Source organism: Oncorhynchus nerka, linkage group LG22 (genome assembly GCF_034236695.1).
Source record: "Oncorhynchus nerka isolate Pitt River linkage group LG22, Oner_Uvic_2.0, whole genome shotgun sequence".
NCBI classification, from domain to species: Eukaryota; Metazoa; Chordata; class Actinopteri; order Salmoniformes; family Salmonidae; genus Oncorhynchus; species Oncorhynchus nerka.
In genome coordinates this window covers 49,758,228-49,771,944 of record NC_088417.1, presented here as the reverse complement: position 1 = coordinate 49,771,944, position 13,717 = coordinate 49,758,228, and the positions used below count along the sequence as shown (strand labels likewise).

The 13,717-nt window shown below is 40.6% G+C and overlaps 1 long non-coding RNA gene across 1 annotated transcript; it reads left to right on the top strand.

Annotated features, from left to right (window-relative positions):
• The first annotated feature begins 4,966 nt into the window (after positions 1 to 4,966).
• LOC115104630 (uncharacterized) lies at positions 4,967 to 8,948 on the top strand. The gene is made up of 3 exons (XR_003859780.2): positions 4,967 to 5,119; positions 7,694 to 7,755; positions 7,920 to 8,948. It is a non-coding gene; the product is annotated as an uncharacterized LOC115104630 (long non-coding RNA).
• The last annotated feature ends 4,769 nt before the right edge of the window (positions 8,949 to 13,717 follow it).

Sequence of the window (13,717 nt, the reverse complement as noted above, 5' to 3'; positions counted from 1 at the left end):
GACGCACATAGCTGGGTCGTCCACAAAATGAGTCTCTATTTTAAGTAGAAATTGTACACCAACTATAATGTAAAAACCTGTTATAGTAAATTATGTGCTCTTTGATATAGACCACATGGAAAACATAGAATTCTAAAAATAAACCATTTTGACATCCCTCTGTGCACTCTGTGACTTCTAGGAAGATTTTAACCCGAAAATGTCTCACAAGTTTTTACCATCATTGTAATGCCCTAATCATTTTATTGCTTTGACAAATACTTTTCTGAAGATTATTGTTATTAGGGATTCATTTTTTTAAATAAAACGGTCCCTTATTTTAAGGTCAAACCTGTTATGTGAGCTGAACTCTCGTAATATGGTGAAACTATTCCTTTAAAAAAAAAAATTTTTCGAAAGAAACATTGAACATCTAATGGTGAAATCATAATGTAAAAGCAGATGAGCTGGTTCTACACTCTTTGGGCATTTACTGGTGATTTGTGGTAGAAAACTGAGTGGGTCGAGCATAACACGTCAACCTTGTTACCATTAGATAGACATTGATTTTTTATTCCGTTGAAAATGACAGAATGTTAAAATTAGGTTAATTCATACGTTTTTTGTTCACCAAGTTACACTACCCAAAAGGGGCTCATTTCGTGGAACAACCCATCTACTGTATCTCCCAGAAATGTGCAGGCTAGAGTTGTGGCCACTGCAGGCCGCACATTCCATTATAGGCAAATGTTCCAGACACTTAAAGATGAGCGAAGAGGACAACTGTTGTTATGTACACCCAAGGTGTTAATTAGATAATATGTAGCACTAATGTGATTAAATTGTGTGAGTGATTGAGTGAGCGATCGTATGCATATGGCCACCAAATGGCGTCTTCCCCTTGTTAGGCTATAACGTACAGGCAGAAAGTAGGTATCCAGTAGGCTACTTATCAGTGAACTAATTGCAACCAACCTTCTGTTCTTTTGTTTCTAGTACAAATTATGTATAGAACCGACTGTCTCCCTTGCTACTAGACAGTCATATGGCCTTATGTTGAATGTAATAAACGGCTCTCTATCCACCGGAAGTGTACCAAATTTACTAAAAGTGGCAGTAATAAAGCCTCTCTTGAAAAAGCCAAACCTTGACCCAGAAAATATAAAAAACTATCGGCCTATATCGAATCTCCCATTCCTCTCAAAAAAAATTGAAAAAGCTGTTACTGCCTTCCTGAAGACCAACAATGTATACGAAACGCTTCAGTCTGGTTTTAGACCCCGTCATAGCACTGAGACTGCACTTGTGAAAGTGGTAAATTACCTTTTAATGGCGTCAGACCGTGGCTCAGCATTTGTCCTCGTGCTCCTAGACCTTAGTGCTGCTTTTGATACCATCGATCACCACATTCTTTTGGAGAGATTGGAAACCCAAATTGGTCTACACAGACAAGTTCTGGCCTGGTTTAGATCTTATCTGTCGGAAAGATATCAGTTTGTCTCTGTGGATGGTTTGTCCTCTGACAAATCAAATGTAAATGTCAGTGTTCCTCAAGGCTCTGTTTTAGGACCACTATTGTTTTCACTATATATTTTACCTCTTGGTGATGTAATTCGGAAACATAATGTTAACTTTCACTGCTATGCGGATGACACACTGTACGCTGTACATTTCGATGAAACATGGTGAAGCCCCACAATTGTTCTCCATGGAAGCCTGGGTTTCAGACATAAGGAAGTGGATTGTGGCAAATGTTCTACTTTTAAACTTGGACAAAACAGAGATGCCTGTCACAAGAAACAAAGAGATCTTCTGTTGAATCTGACAATTAATCTTGATGGTTGTACAGTCGTCTCAAATTAAACTGTGAAGGACCTCTGCATTACTCTGGACCCTGATCTCTCTTTTGACGAACATATCAAGACTGTTTCAAGGACAGCTTTTTTCCCTCTACATAACATTGCAAAAATCAGAAACTTTCTGACCAAAATGCTGCAGAAAAATTTATCCATCCTTTTGTCACTTCTAGGTTAGACTACTGCAATGCTCTACTTTCCGGATAAAGCAATAAATAAAATTCAGTTAGTGCTAAATACGGCTGCTAGAATCCTGACTAGAACCAAAAAATTTGATCATATTAATCCAGTGCTAACCTCTCTACACTGGCTTCCTGTTAAAGCAAGGGCTGATTTCAAGGTTTTACTGCTAACATACAAAGCATTACATGAGCTTGCTCCTACCTGTCTTTCCGATTTGGTCCTGCCGTACATACCTACACGTACGCTACGGTCACAAGACGCAGGCCTCCTTACTGTCCCTAGAATTTCTAAGCAAACAGCTGGAGGTTGGGCTTTCTCCTATAGAGCTCCATTTTTATGGAATGGTCTGCCTATCCATGTGAGAGACGCAGACTCGGTCTCAACCTTTAAGTCTTTATTGAAGACACATCTCTTCAGTAGGTCCTACGATTGAGTGTAGTCTGGCCCAGGAGTGTGAAGGTGAACGGAAAGGTACTGGAGCAACGAACCGCCCTTGCTGTCTCTACCTGGCTGGTTCCCCTTTCTCCACTGGGATTCTCTGCCTCTAACCCTATTACAAGGGCTGAGTCACTGGCTTACTGGTGCCTTTCCATGCCATCCCTAGGAGGTGTGCATCACTTGAGTGGGTTGAGTCACTGACGTGATCTTCCTGTCCGGGTTGGAGTCCCCTCTTGGGTTGTGTCGTGGGGGAGATCTTCGTGGTCAACACTCGGCCTTGTCTCAGGGTGGTAGAGATATCCCTCTAGTGGTGTGGGGGCTGTGCTTTGGCAAAGTGGGTGGGGTTATATCCTGCCTGTTTGGCTCTGACCGGGGGTATTGTCGGATGGGGCCACAGTGTCTCCCGACCCCTCCTGTCTCCGTTTCCAGTATTTATGCTGCAATAGTTTGTGTCGGGGGCTAGGGTCAGTCTGTTATATCTGGAGTATTTCTCCTGTCTTATCCAATGTCCTGTGTGAATTTAAGTATGCTCACTCTAATTCTCTCTCTCTTTTTCTCTCTCTCTTTCTTTCTATCTTTCTCTCTCTCTGAGGACCTGAGCCCTAGGACCATGCCTTAGGACTACCTGGCCTGATGACTCCTTGCTGTCCCCAGTCCACCTGGTCGTGCTGCTGCTCCAGTTTCAACTGTTCTGCCTGCGGCTAGGGAACCCTGACCTGTTCACCAGACGTGCTTCCTGTCTCAGACCTGCTGTTTTCAACTCTCTAGAGACAGCAGGAGCGGTAGAGATACTCTAAATGATTGGCTATAAAAAGCCAACTGACATTTACTCCTGAGGTGCTGACCTGTTGCACCCTTGAAAACCACTGTGATTATTATTATTTGACCCTGCTGGTCATCTATGAACATTTGAACATCTTGGCCATGTTCTCTTATAATCTCCACCTGGCACAGCCAGAAGAGGACTGGCCACCCCACATAGCCTGGTTCCTCTCTAGGTTTCTTCCTAGGTTTTGGCCTTTCTATTGAGTTTTTCTTGGCCACCGTGCTTCTACACCTGCATTGCTTGCTGTTTGTGTTTTAGGCTGGGTTTCTGTACAGCACTTTGTGCCATCGGCTGATGTAAGAAGGGCTTTATAACTAAATTTGATTGACATTTGATTGATAGCAAGAGACAACAAGACATCACACAAAGCAGCCACAACTGTCCGTAAGAGTGTCCATGATTGAGTCTTTGAATCAAGCGATGGAGATAAAACTGTCCAGTTTGAGTGTTTGTTGCAGCACGTTGCAGTCGGCAGCTGCAGCGAACTGAAAAGAGGAGCAACCCGGGGATGTGTGTGCTTTGGGGACCTTTAACAGAATGTGACTGGCAGAATGGGTGTTGTATGTGGAGGATGAGGGCTGCAGTTTATATATCTCAGATAGGGGGGAGTAAGGCCTAAGAGGGTTTTATAAATAAGCTTAAACCAGTAGGTCTTGTGACGGGTATACAGAGATGATGTCACGTTCTGACCTTAGTTCTTTTGTTATGTCTTTCTTTTAGTAGGGTCAGGGCGTGAGTCGGGTGGGTTGTCTATGTTAATTTTTCTATGATTTGGTATTTCTGTGTTTGGCCTGGTATGGTTCTCAATCAGAGGCAGCTGTCAATCGTTGTCCCTGATTGAGAACCATACTTAGGCAGCCTGTTTTCACCCTTGAGTTGTGGGTGATTATTTTCTGTGTCTGTGTGTTCCAAACGGAACTGTCTGGGTTTTTGTTATTTCACATTGTTATTTTGTATTTCTCTGTGTTCTATTAAAAGTATCATCAACACTTACCACGCTGCGCATTGGTCCTCCGATCCTTCCTACTGCTCCTCGTCAGAGGAGGAAGAAGACCGTTACATATGACCAGTTTACAGAGGAGCATAGAGTGCAGTGATGTCCTATAATGAGCATTGGTGGCAAATCTGATGTCCGAATAGTAAAAAGGGGTTCTTCATGGAAGATCATAGGAAATCCCAGGACACAGTGTCTATAACACTGTAGTAAGCTCACATAGTTGCTGTCACATACTCCACACAGATGTCACTGACTAGTGGGATATCCATTTCACACTGAGCCAACAATGTATGTACGTACAGCATTCTTATAAATACATTTTCTATCAGGTTTTTGCTTTGTCAATGAAGCTCATGAAACTGTTTGTCAAACTGTTTTGTCTTCTACTTGTAGCCCTGAAAATAGAAACCGACTTCAATGTGAGGCTAAATACGAGGGCATTGCATTTCAGATTTTTCACTGGGGGATTTAATGGGACTGACTATGACTGACACCAAACTAGAGTTGTCTTGGGGGTTGTTTTAGTATGGGTGTCTTTTTTTGTGTGTTCGCATGTCACAAGCGTTTGTACATTCACTCTGGCGTAAAAGTACACAAGCAGTCTCTCACCTATCTAGATCACTTGAAACAGTCTAACCACTAACCAGGTTCTGTGTCTTTAAGTTGCCTCAGGAAGAAATACACAAATCCAATTGAACAACCCAGCAGTTTGTAGCTTGAGTAGACCGTTTAAAAGGGGTTAGAAACCATAAATCATGCAGAAGTGACGGTGGGACTCAAAGAGTTAAAGGGCAGCTGAACTTCCCGATGATTTGACGACGACCAAATTCAAAAAGAAAGGTGAGTTATAGATCTATCATTCTCATTGAAAGGAAGTCTAAGAAGCTGTAGATCTGTTCTAAGCTCCCTGTTCTTAGGTTTTGTTTTTGCATCTTTTTTGCATATTGCACCTTTAAGAAATTCATGACTGAATTCAAACCTAGGTTCATTTCTTGGGTGTAGTTTGATGTGGGAGTCTGTGTGTTCACAGGTGGGAAGAGTTAGCCAAATGATTTCGCCAATTAGCTTTAGGTGGCTGGTGTGCAACCATGGCAAAGTTGACTTTGGAAAGCCTATCTGTGTGGCTAGTTAGATTACACAATGTAAATGATTCTTATTAAAAGCTTGCAATTTGTATATGAATTTCTACAATGTATAGTTGGTTTGAGGTTTTTAAGTCATTCAAACATAGCTATTGTAATTGTAACATATTGTCCAACGTATGCACAACACTGAACGCACTGCAACTGCCTCTGCGACACAATGCTTCAAGGCAAACGCAGTGTTTCATTGGAAATGAATGTAATTCTGGCGTACCAAAATGGAAAGACGCTGTCGGTGTGATCGAAGCATAAACTGTGCATGCTTTTTCCAAATCGCAGTGTGAGAACCACGTGACTGAAAATGTACCTGGATATGTTTATTCCAAAGACAGAACATTCTTTTTTTTTTTTTACAAAAGCAATGTCTCAATCATCCTCACATGTAATGGAAACGGCAGATATAGAAGACATTTTCCAAAGATAGACAACATTTTATCTGTTCGACAGGGCTGGATTTTTCTTTTGTCTAACTTTATTATTGTGATAAATGATGATGGAAACGCTGTTGTTCGAATAAATGATGATTGCTGAATAATTTAAGGTACACGGGGGCATTTGAAGTCATCACGTAACCATAAAGCTCCACTCCACATTTTATTCTAAATGCGTCCTACTTGCAAAATTACTTCAGATCTACAGGAGTGCAAGTTTCGCCGTGGCACAGACCGTAGCGATACGTTGACATATGAGAATAATTAGAATATGGCAAATGTTAGTAAATTATTGCATTCTATCCATGCCGGCTTCGTGGGCCTGACACATGAAACAGTCTCAACCATTTCTTAATGCGCATTCTGCATAAATGGGTAATGGAAGCACTTCAACCACAACATTATTATTCAACACTAGGTTTTTGCAAAAAATATATCGTTTTTTTTCTCTGTGTGACGTCATTACGTCCTGCTGTTTAATCGACACAAGATAGTTACGTTGAAACGCACTCTAGCAGACAATTTTCACATATATTTTTCTATTCCATCTTTATAAAATGTTGGGGGAAAAAATCACTGGACAAGTTAATGGAAACATAGCTAAGATCCACTCACTGGGTACAAACTGAATCAATGTTGTTTCAACCTCATTTGTCAACGTATTGTCACATAGAATCTGTGGAAAATACCCTGGATTTGCAAAAAGTCATTAACGTAAACTTTTGTTTTGAGGGTGAAATTTCTTACCACAGAATTATGTCATCATGGTAACCAATTTTCAACATAGCTTATACAAGGTTTGTCTATTTTGCATTTGTACCTTTCATACAACGTCAGATATTCAATGGTATATCCACTATCAGAAAAAAACAGGCTGGGCAGCACCTCCTACTCTAGAGTCTATCTACAGTATCCATTTGGGCTCCGATCCAGGTTTTCACCAAGCCCTACTTAGCTTTGATATTGTTTCCTGACTACTACCAATGTGCTATCGTGAGAATGAGTCTTGAGAGATTTCTTAATAACTAAATAGATTCACTGTTACTATCCAAGTCATTCCAAAGGAAATGTTTAATAACCGAACAAATTAAATGTAACCATACTTTATAAGTCATATATCATCAATGATACTATTTAGGGCTTTTTGGCATTTGCAAAGTCATCAACAGCTATTGTTAGGGGGTGGCAGGTAGCCTAGTGGTTAGAGCTTTGGGCCAGTAAAGAAAGTGGCAAGGTAAAAAACTGGCAAGGTAAAAATATGTTGTTCTCCCCACTGTTCCCCCAGTAGGCCGACATTGTAAATAAGAATGTGTTCTTAACTGACTTGCCTGGTGAAATAAATGGAGATGTGATTCCAACATATCAATTATTAATTTGTAGACAAACTGGAATTAAATTCAGACTAAGTCAGCGGTCAAACACAATGTTGCTATTTGGGGAAACTAATATATTTGCTAGTTAACCATATGTTTAATAAAGTTTATAGCTGTCAACATGTAGCTAGCTAACATTAGCTAAATCGAAACTGCTGGGGGGTTAACTCCCACCATCATCACTCGAGCTAATAATGTTTGGTTTCTAGAAAAGAAAAGCAATATATTTGCTAGCTATATTTTAAACAGTTGTTACTGACTATTGAACACTTTTTGTCAAACTACTTTGTTCCACTGCCTGTTTATTGATTGAAAAAGTTGACAAGAAATAGGCCCCTCCTGCAAATAGGCTGTATTGTTTTGGTATAATTTGGTTGAAAAGGCTTGTTTACATTTACATGACTCTTTAGTTAGTTACTGACTGACTAGGCTCATTATTATTCATGTTTTGTTGTTATTGCATTTCAGAAGGAGAAGGAGTAAGATCACTAGAAAGCAGAATGCTGCCAGACAACCACAGGACCCTAGAGGTATTACAGTCAATGCTTATGAACTGGATATTGTATATGAATTGCCCATTTATATCAATGACACTAACAAAATGGTTGAATTGTTCAGCAACATGTGCAGTAAATGGTAACACGGCTTTGGTGATGAAAGGTACATAATGTATATATTGTCATCTTCCCATCAGGCCTCTGCATGCTGTGACATGGGTCTGGGTGGTGATACATCTACTTCCAGCTGCCTGGCTGTTACTTTACCTGACCAATTAAAGCGAGAGTCTCCTTATCTCTGTCTCGTAGCCATTTAACATGTTAACGTGTATTTTATGTAGTCACTCATTCATACAAACTGCCACAGTAACAATAACTGACTTATATTCACTTGTCTATTTGTCCTATTCTTCAGGCTAGTGTGGTATATATATTTTAGTTGGCACAGCTGTGTGATGTCTTATATACTTATATTCAATACAAATTGAAGTCTGCATGTTTGATGTTTAAGTTACAATACTAGTTAGTGAAAATGTGAAAAACAGGCTATTTTGTAACAACTTTTAAAAAACGAACATGAGTAGTTATTACAAGACTTTGTGTTTGGTGATTATCCTCCAAATTTGGCCTTTGAAAAGCCTTGATACTCTAGTTGCATCCTTCCTCAGGGAACTGTCTGCTGATAGCTGACAACAGGGTGGCAGTTTTTTTATGTGCAGCTCTAGAGTTCCATGGCCCAGCAGACTCACCTGGGGATAGGGGGATGGACACGTGTTAGTTTGTCTGGGTGACTTGTCTGGAGGAGATAGCATGAGTTTTGGAGTCAGTACATTAAATCCAATCCAACCAGTGGCCCTGGATAATATGCTGTATGTCATCACACAGACAGACAGCCATAGTGAAGGAGGTTTATGTAACAGTCTTGCTTCCGTCCCCCTCCTCACGCCAACCTGGGCTTGAATTAGGGATGCGTAAAATATACAGTACCTCAATGGCATTCAAAGAGAGGAGTGTGTTGGGGGAGAGGCTTGAGATGTGCTGTCCATCAGAAAAGTTGCAAAGACTATCCTTCAACCAATTAAAAACGTAAAACAGTGTATTTCCTGACCAAACAGCTGTGTTGGACATGTGTTTCATGCATTTTGGTTTATAAACAGCCTTACTCTGTGGTTCAATTTGAATCTTCCCATTGGCCCATGGCCTCCTGCCAAACCCTCTAACGAGTCTCTTTGACAGGTTACTCCAGGGGTAGACAGGTTTATGATGTATAGGGCTTCTCCGCTCCTCTTATGAGTGGAGAATTATATATATTTAAAAAATATGCATGACATTTATGACATTGAGTGCTCCATGTTCCTGCTGGTAGCAGGCCTTAACCTGGATGCATGGAAATGTCTTGCAGGACTCTTGCATTGGAGTACGGTTGTATATATCTCCACCAGGCTCCTGGAAATCAAATAACAAACCTGCATAGATTAACAAAATAAAATGGTACTTGCATTTAGTCAATTGAAGTCATGGCAGCCATATATGTTTTACACAGCAGTGTACAGGTTTTTGTTCCAGCACTTCACTAAAACCTCATTTAACTAACTGTGGTCTAAATTGAACAAAAATCAAATTTAGTCACAAATACGTGTTTAGCAGATGTTATTGCGGATGTAGCGAAATGCTTGTGTTTCTAGCTCCAACAGTGCAGTAATATCTAACAATACAACAATACACAAACACAAACAAATCCAAAGTAAAGGAATGGATTTAAGAATATATAAATATTTGGGCGAGCAATGTCAGAGCGGCATAGACTAAGATACAGTAGAATATGATAGAATACACTATATGCTGTACATATGAGATGAGTAATGCCAAAAACATAAACATTATATAAGTGACTAGTGTTCCATTATTAAAGTGGCCAGTGAATTCAAGTCAAAGTATGTTGGGCCTCTAATGTGCTAGTGATGGCTATTTAACAGTCTGATGGCCTTGAGGTAGAAGCTGTTTTTAAGTCTCTCGGTCCCAGCTTTGATGCACCTGTACTGATGTCGGCTTCTTGATGATAGCAGGGTGAACAGGCAGTGGCTCGGCTGGTTGTTATCCTTGATGATCTTTTTGGCCTTTCTGTGAAAATTGGGTGATGCAGGGTAGGTAGTTTGCCCCTGGTGATGCGTTGGGCAGACCGAACTACCCTCTGGAGAGCCCTGCGGTTGCGGGCGGTGTAAATGCCGTACCAGGTGGTGATACAGCCCGACAGGATGCTCTCAATTGTGTATCTGTGAAATTTTGTCAAGGTTTTAGGTGCCAAGCCAAATTTCTTTAGCCTCCTAAGGTGTTGAGCCTTCTTCACCACACTGTCTGTGTGAGTGAACCATTTCAGTTTGTCAGTGGTGTGTACGCAGATGAACTTGAAGCTTTCCACCTTGTCCACTGCGGTTCCATCGATGTGGATAGGGGGTTGGTCCCTCTGCTGTTTCCTGAAGTCCACGATCAGCTCCTTTGTTTGTTGACGTTGGGTGAGAGATCATTTTACTGGCACCACACTCCCGGGGCCCTCACCTCCTCCCTATAGGCTGTCTCGTCATTGCTGGTAGTCAGGCCAATTACTGTTGTGCTGTCTGCAATCTTGATAATTGAGTTGAAGTTGTGTGTGGCCATGCAGTCATGGGTGAACAGGGAGTACAGGAGAGGGCTGAGGATGCATCCTTGTGGAGCCCAAGTGTTAAGGATCAGCGAAATGGAGGTGTTGTTTCCTACCTTCACCACCTGGGGGCGGCACATCAGGAAATCCAGGACCCAGATACCCAGGGCCTCAAGATTAATGATGAGCTTGGAGAGTACTATGGTGTTGAATGCTGAGCTATAGTCAATTAACAGCATTCTAACATAGGTATTCCTTTTGTCCAGATGGGATAGGGCAGTGCGATGGCAATTGCATCGTCTCTGGATCTATTGGGGTGGTAGCAAATTGAAGTGGGTCTAGGGTGTCAGGTAAGGTAGTGATACAGTGCCTTGGAAAAGGATTCATCCCCCTTGGTGCTTTTCTTATTTTGTTGCATTACAACCTGTAATTTAACAGGATATTTATTTTTATTTCATGTAATGGACATACACAAAATAGTCCAAATTGGTGAAATGATTAAAAAATAACTTGTTTAAAAATAAAATTAAAATAAAAACAGAAAAGTGGTGCATGCATGTATATTCACCCCCTATGCTATAAAGCCCCTAAATAAGGTCTGCTGCAACCAATTACCTTCAGAAGTCACAGAATTAGTTAAATAAAGTACACGTGTGTGCAATCTAAGTGTCACATAATCTGTCACATGATCTCAGTATATATACACCTGTTCTGAAAGGCCCCAGAGTCTGCAACACCACTAAGGGCACCACCAAGCAAGCAGCACCATGAAGACCAAGGAGCTCTCCAACAGGTCAGGGACAAAGTTGTAGAGAAGTACAGATCAGCATTTGGTTATATAAAAATATCTGAAACTTTGAACATCCCAAGGAGCACCATTAAATCCATTATTAAAAAATAGAAAGAATATGGCACAACAAAAAACCTGCCAAGAGAGGGCTGCCCACCAAAACTCACAGACCAGGCAAGGAGGGCATTAACCACAGAAGCAACAAAGAGACCCCTGAAGAAGCTGCAAAGCTCCACAGCGGAGATTGGAGTATCTGTCCATAGGACCACTTTAAGCCGTACACTCCACAGAGCTGGGCTTTACGGAAGAGTGACCAGAAAAAAACCATTGATTAAAGAAAAAAATAAGGAAACACATTTGGTGTTTGCCAAAAGGCATGTGGGAGACTCCCCAAACATATGGAAGTAGGTACTCTGGTCAGATGAGACTAAAATTTTGCTTTTTGGCCATCAAGGAAAACTCTATGTCTGGCGCAAACCCAACACCTCTCATCTCCCTGAGAATATATTTTTATTTTTCATCGGCAGGGACTGGGAAACTGGTCAGAATTGAAGGAATGATGGATGGCGGTGAACCTGTTCGAGTTTCTGCCTATAGGAAGGGAGGAACAAAATGGGGTCATGATCAGATTTTCTGAAGGGAGAGTGGGGGAGGGCACAAACACAAAACAGGAAACAACTACCCACAACCACAGGTGGGAACAGGCTACCTAAGTATGGTTCTCAATCAGAGACAACGATGGACAGCTGCCTCTGATTGGGAACCATACCAGGCCAAACACAGAAATACAAAACATAGAATGCCCACCCCAACTCACGCCCTGACCAAACCAAAGTATTGACATAGAAAAGGAACTAAGGTCAGGACGTGACAGTAACGTCTTTACTTTGTATAAATAACTTTTCTCCCCTTCAAGTTACTTCCTGTAACGGCTTTCTAACGGTGAAGGAGAGTCGGACCAAACTGCAGCGTGTCTATTGTGATTCATCTTTAATAAACAAACGTAACACACAACAAAACACTAACACTACAAAACGAAAACCGAAAACAGCCTATACAAGTGTCTACTAACCTCTAACCAGGACATCAAGACACACAGGACAATCACCCACAATACAACTTTATGGCTGCCTAAATATGGTTCCCAATCAGAGACAACGGTAAACACCTGCCTCTGATTGAGAACCACTTCAGACAGCCATAGACTCTCCTAGAACACCCCACTAAGCTACAATCCCACTATACACACATTCCAAAATCCCAAGACAAAACACACCACAATACAAAAACTCTATGCCACACCCTGGCCTGACCCAATACATGAAGAAAGCACAAAATACTTAGACCAGGGCGTGACACTTCCTGAGATTTGCAAATCACTTTCTACAAGTTTATGAATCTCTTGGTAAACAGTGACAGAACCCTGAGCATGCACAGAAAAAAATCTGCACATGTATTTTTGATTCACAGCGGAGTATTCATAGTCGTAAATGTTTTAGTAATAATTCTGAAATGTGCTTGCATATCTTATTGAATATATTCAAATGTCTAGTTACACGTTTGGGACCATAGTTAAATATTTCACACATCATGGTACAAGTTTACGAAATTAAATTACACATTTCCAAATTGTCCTTACAACCACGAATCTCAATGTGTGACCACGAAATTCAAAATTCAAATTTACGTGGTTCTGTCATCCTTATTATCCCATAATCATGTAGGCTATACCCGCACTGTATCTGCGAGTTCGAGCTGTTGGCTATGTACCAAGACCAGAGTGGACATATTTGCTATATATAACGCAACATTTTTAGTCCCAAACCATCAGTAGAGCTGAAAATGCGATGTAAACCCTTTTAACTAGTATTTGTTATTTGGTACACGGGAAATTAACTGCAACAGTTATTTTTATGTGCACGCACAGCCATTTATCTGCAACAAGTAATTTGATGAAAACACGCCACTGGGTACAAACTGGTTGAATCAACGTTGTCTCAACGTAATTTGTCAACGTATTCTGAGGGGGAATCCTTGTGGAAAATAGATTTGAAAAACGTAATCAACATAAACTGTTGTTTTGAGGGTGAAAGTTCAACCACAGGATTATGTCATCATGGTAACCAATTTTTACATAAACAAACCTTGTATAAAATATGTTGAATTTGTATGTTTGAAACAACATGAGATTTTCAACGTTATATCCACTATCAGAAAAAGAAGAAGTTTGTGCAGCATCTCATACTGGAGAGTTATTGATCTACAGCTATCCCTTTGGTCTCCCATCCAGGATTTTAGCCAAGCCAACCACTTAGCTTTGATATTTGTCATTGAATACTACACATGTGCTATCCTGAGAATAATTATTGAGCGATCTCTACTGAAAAACTAAATATATTCACTATTGCTATTGAAGTCATTGCAAATGACAAATAATCTACAACTTAATAATCAATATGTTGGATTCACATCTCCTTCTCAACCAAAGATCTATGTTAAAGAATAGGACTAGATCAAATCAAACTTTATTTAAAGTCCATTTAAAGTTTGATTTGATTTAGTCCTAT